Here is a 5,649-nt window from a genome sequence, read left to right as displayed (position 1 = left end):
TGCTGGAGTTTGTTTTTGGATGAGCTAGGAGAATGTTCCTTGAAACCCTTCCAAGCAACATGTGGTGATGTAGGAGATGTTTGATATATATTTTTTTTTTAGGTTTCTGACGATATAGGACGATATAGACACGTCCTCTTCCAGGCAGATTTTTAACATCTTTAGTTAATTGGAACCTCTTAATTATTACCCTGATGGTGGAAATGGGGATTTTCAATGCTTTAACTCTTTTCTTACAGCCACTTTCTATTTTGTGATTCTCAACAATCTTGTTCTGCACATCAGAACTATATTCTTAGGTTTTACTCCTTTGGAATTTGGACTTTGTGTTCCTCATATTCATAATTCTGTGGAACAGGAAGTCATGGCTGGACAATTTCATGCTCCTAGTCACCCTGGTGTGCTAAAAATGTAAATATGAATGGGAATGTACTTCAGAGATATTTTACTCATAAGAATTTCTAGGGGTGCCAATAATTGTGGCCAACATTCATTGGAGAAAAAACATGTATTTCATCATGAGATTTTCTCCCCACATTTAATTGTTTTACTTCGATGATAGGTTAGAATTTTGTGAATTTTTTGAGTGAAAGATCAAAAGGATAAACAATGCAGATTTATTTTCACAGCCACCTTTGCTCATATTTATCAAGGGTGCCAATATTAGTGGAAGGCACTGTATGTTACTTACTTGTTCAGATGATTTTTTATTTTTTTTTAAATATATGCCTAGTAGGTCGTATGTGGGTGTAAAATAGATCTGCTCTGTGGTGATTACAGATTCATCCACGCAGAAGAGTAGTGCTGAAGAAAAACCCACCTAAGTAAAGAATGAATGAATGAATGAATAAATAACAATAACTCTACAAGTAACTTGCAAATTTATTTTTCAAACAGAGATTGTGAAAGAGAGGCAAAGATCACTTTATTTTAAAGTCCAATTCTCACTCGACTTTTGCCTCAATAAACTCCTAATTTGCTGCTTTTTAATAGTTAGTAAGGCAGTTGTTAAGTTTAGGTGTCGGGTAGGATTAGGGATGTAGAATATAGTCATGCACAATATGTGCTTTTTATTGAGGCACACTTACCAACATGCATCACTCACACACACACACACACAGAGAGAGAGAGAGAGAGTTCGAAGATTGCAGATAGCGCTGCACACACACATAAACATGTTGTCAACGCTTCCTCGCAATTTTTATTAATAAAATAGCCTAGATACTGGATCGCATTGTATAGTATGTTGAATTAATATGTTTACTGTATATATAGGCTATACACACTGATAAACATTTGGTGTAGAAACACTTTTCACTCAACTGCAGGTAAATTTCAAAGGCAATGGCAGAAATGCATTGAATTAAACACAAAAGTGGAAAGCCTGAAATAGTATTTTCTTGTAAAACCAGTCATTTTTTCAGTTGTTGTATAGTCATGTTGTATTACATGAAATTGTAATAACTTGGATTGATTCATCATATCACTATGTAGATTCTTTTACAGATCATTATTATTTTTTTTTTTTTGCATACAATTTACTCAGCATTTTAACAAATTAGTGTATTTTAATTTTTATGCATATTATCTGCTTTGTGTCTTGCCTATGACACCTTTTAACCATGACTATATTCACAATATAGCTTCTCACCCCACATTTTTGGGATAAAACACTGCAAGGTGTGTTTATGGTGTAAATAAGAGATGCATTCTGCAGTGCAGACAGCTTTGTTGATTATAACAGGAGTGTTGGTGAGATCTCTGTGCACGGACTGTCAGTGAGCTGCCACTGAACTGCAGGGCTCAAACAGCCGCATGAGACGTGACTGACATGATGCACATACATGTTGTGACAATTACTTTTCAGCAAGGAGCAGAATATACAATTCAGATGTCAAGTAGATCCTTACAAAACATGGCACCAGATAGCAGTGAAGCTCAATCTTTTCGGGAAGTTAGTCAGGTTCAGTAGGCATGGATAATATTTTACAGTTAAGAAAGGTGTATTTTGCATATGTATTCATGAACACATTCACTGCTGGCTGCAATAGGTTTGCTGGGTGATATGGATGCCAAAGATTTCTGGACAGTGTTGGAGATAGAGTGAATGTGTTTATTCAGTTTGGTACAACAATAAAAAAAGCACACGTGTGTTGTGTGTCGCATGAGAATATGTTAACAAAGCTGCAGCCTCTAAAGAGCACAAGAGGATGCAGTTCAGCTGGATTGCTGTATAGACAGGAGCCCATATGGCCAGTATAAAATGAGTCAGCCTTGTAACCTTCAGCCAAAGTGGAGAGAGACATAGAGTGGAGGAAGAGCTGATTTACACAGTGAGAATGATGGTTTTAACTCAACTGAGGATATGGTGATGAGTAGCCCTCTATTTTGAAGTGTCCAGGAGACTGATTGAGATTGGTAGGAGTGGAGACAGGAAGAAAATGTACAGTAGGGATATAAAGATTGGAAATTTAAAATGGGAAATCCAATTTAAAATAAATCATTTGAAGGTTTTAACTGCAGATGTGGATTAGTTTGTTTCTTTATCTGAACTGATTTGGAAAAAAAATGCATTACATCACATCACAATGGATTCTCAGCAGTGAATGGGTGCCGTCAGAATGAGAATCCAAACAGCTGAGAAAAACATCACAATAATCCACAAGTAATTCACATGACCCCAGTCGATCATTTAACATCTTGTATATAAAAAAAGCTGCATATTTGTAACAAACAAATTCACCATTAAGATGAACTTTAAACATTAACTTCAAACAGTTGCTTCCAACTCTATCTATAATATTGCTTTCTCCAGTAAAAAAAGTTGTCTCATCTGAATAAGTGTGAAAATATGCATAGACATGTACACACTGTTTAACAGTTTAAAACAGTTCTACACAAATATATTAGTGAATTTTGATGTCAGAGGACAACTGAGGATTAACTTTTTCATGGAAGCATTATTATGGATTATGGAAGTATTTTATTTTATTTTATTTATTAACTGATGTTAAGAGTGTACCATTAGTGTATCAAATAGTATTGCTTATTGTTGCTTAATGTTGATAAATGCATTATGTTAACTGATGGGACCTTATTGTAAAGTGTTACCAGATTTTCTAATGAAATAATAATAATAATAATTGTAATAATAATAATAAATTACAAAAAAAGGAAGATAATTTTAACTGGGCTCTGATGTGTAAAGGCAATTTAGGAGATACAGTAACCTAATCAGAAAGGGTGTTGATTTTGAAAGGAAGTGAACCTGTTCAGGATACCTTATAGGATCTGTTATTCGCATACAAACACAAACCAGGAGGCACAGATGTGAGATACCATCTATGGAAGTGTGAATCAGAATCAGCAGTCAGTGCAGTGTCCCATGAAGAAAGGTTCAGGGGAATTGAAATAGAGGACTCCTACTGTATCTCCATATGGAGTATCTTTGCAGCAAGCTCCTTTGAATGAAACTATGCTACATTATGTCTAAAGCTATAGTAACCACAAAACTAACAAACTCAATGACTCTGCACTTTATTCTCATAGGGAAGATGAACAAAACTAATTTTATAAAATACATTTATATTATATTATTCTTTGTGTTTTGTGTTTGTCAGTCTAAAGTAAGTGGCACTGTAAATGGAATAATCTTTCTTCAGGACTGCAGTACAATTATGGGCAGGACACTGAAATAGATGTAATTTATGCATGGTGTGCTCTAAAATTCATTTGTGAAACTGGTTTTCTTCTGCTTCCTCTCTGCAGGACTTAATTGGTTCTGTGTGTCACAACATGGTTCTGGGAGTATTTAATGTTGGAAAACTATGTTCATTGCCTCCTTAGATTGGAAAATTGTGTAATATTGGTATTCCTTCAGAAATGAGCTATGTTTTGGCTATATAATATGTAATGCAAGTCATACATGACTGTTTAGTAGAAAGTAATAATGAAAACTACAATATAATGAACTGAATAGGCATATTCGGTCCTAGCAAACAACCACCTTATTATGAGAAATAATTGAATACCTTGTGCAGTTTGATACTCGTTGCTCCTAATAAGCCATTAGGAGACAACATTTCTTAAAACCCTGTATATTCATCAAAATCGCTGTCTAAGGATAACATTTAATCATAATCTTACAAAGGAATTGTTTTATGCACTGTTTTGTATTTTAGGTGGTTTTGGGGACATTAGATACATTTTAGTTTAGTTATTTCCATTAAGTTGTTTTTTATATATATATATATATATAATTTGCAATGTTTACACATAATTTAACTGTTTGATTTCTTTTTTGACTAAAATACAAACTCTCTGTATGTTCTGTACTCAGCATTTATGGATTTATGGCCCTGAATGTAACGTATCTTGTTATCTTACAATAAGTAGTGTAGGAATAAAGCAAACTGTGTAAACATGCAACACAGTTTGAAATGAAAGGCAGCCAATTCTCCACCTGGCAACATTAATAATTAGCGATGACATTTATTTGTCTTTACTTTGTTCGTCTGAATGGAATAAATTTCCCTTCACAATTCCTTGGTGAAAATACACTTATGAATATATTCATAGAGGTTTCATTCTGCAGAATTTTCAGTTGCTGGATATGAATACTGAAACTGTGTCCCAAACCTATTTGGATGAAAACCCGTTTTTGTTTTTATGTTTTTGGGAAATTCACTGAATATTGTTTACTATGGGGCTTGGTGTTCAGTGACACTCTACAGTCAGTCGGTAATGAATCTCTCATTAATAACGAAAGATTAAACAGCAAAAACGCTTTATTGACTGGTTAAGTATTTCCTTAAATGCATGAATGAAATAAAACCATCATCACAGAATCATCAGAATTGCAAAATGATGGAACTAAGTTTAAAAGAAGCCCTTTTCACGTCAGGCATCATGAGAGAGCTCAAAGGGATACCTATTTAAAGCATATTGTTTTGTTTTGTTCTCAGTTTGAAAACTGACAAAATGTTTGTGGAACATCTATTATTAAGTATGTGCACTTTAAGTGTTTAAAGTATTTTTTTTTAATCATCCAGTTGTTCTGTTTAATTTGTTTTATTCTCATTAATACTTAAACATTACATTACTATTCAAAGACTGCTGTCACAGATTTCCCATGTCATCCAGAAGCCAAAATTAACAGTTAAGGTTTCCGGCATTAAAGCCAATAAAATATTAACAGAAGCTGCCTTAAGTTTGACTTATTTACCCAGAGGCCCATTATCATATTCCTTTGAAATGAGAGTTGAATGCTGCAAAAAACCCAGATTACCATATGCGACGTCAACTGATTCTAAGATCAGGTGCATGTTAACTGCAGTGAATGCACAAATTTATTCTGTACTGTATCAAACGCATGCATATCTTTACAACTTACTATTTTGTTTCAGGCATATCATATTATTATTATTTTTTTTTTTTAACATAAAAGTTGGTGAATTAAAGGTGAATTTTAATTCAAATGATGTAAAAGAGCAAAACAACAATTCCAGGGGGAAAATAATAAAATTCATGATGAGCAACATGTACAGTATGTAATATTTAAATATACTGTACTTAGTATGTCACAGATCATTTTATACCCCCATATGTGATGACAAGAACGTGGTAGAAATATTCAAATCTAATGATCAT

Source organism: Onychostoma macrolepis, chromosome 02 (genome assembly GCF_012432095.1).
Source record: "Onychostoma macrolepis isolate SWU-2019 chromosome 02, ASM1243209v1, whole genome shotgun sequence".
In the NCBI taxonomy this organism is placed as follows: domain Eukaryota; kingdom Metazoa; phylum Chordata; class Actinopteri; order Cypriniformes; family Cyprinidae; genus Onychostoma; species Onychostoma macrolepis.
The sequence above is the reverse complement of the archived record's forward strand: the minus strand, read 5'-3'. Positions refer to the sequence as shown.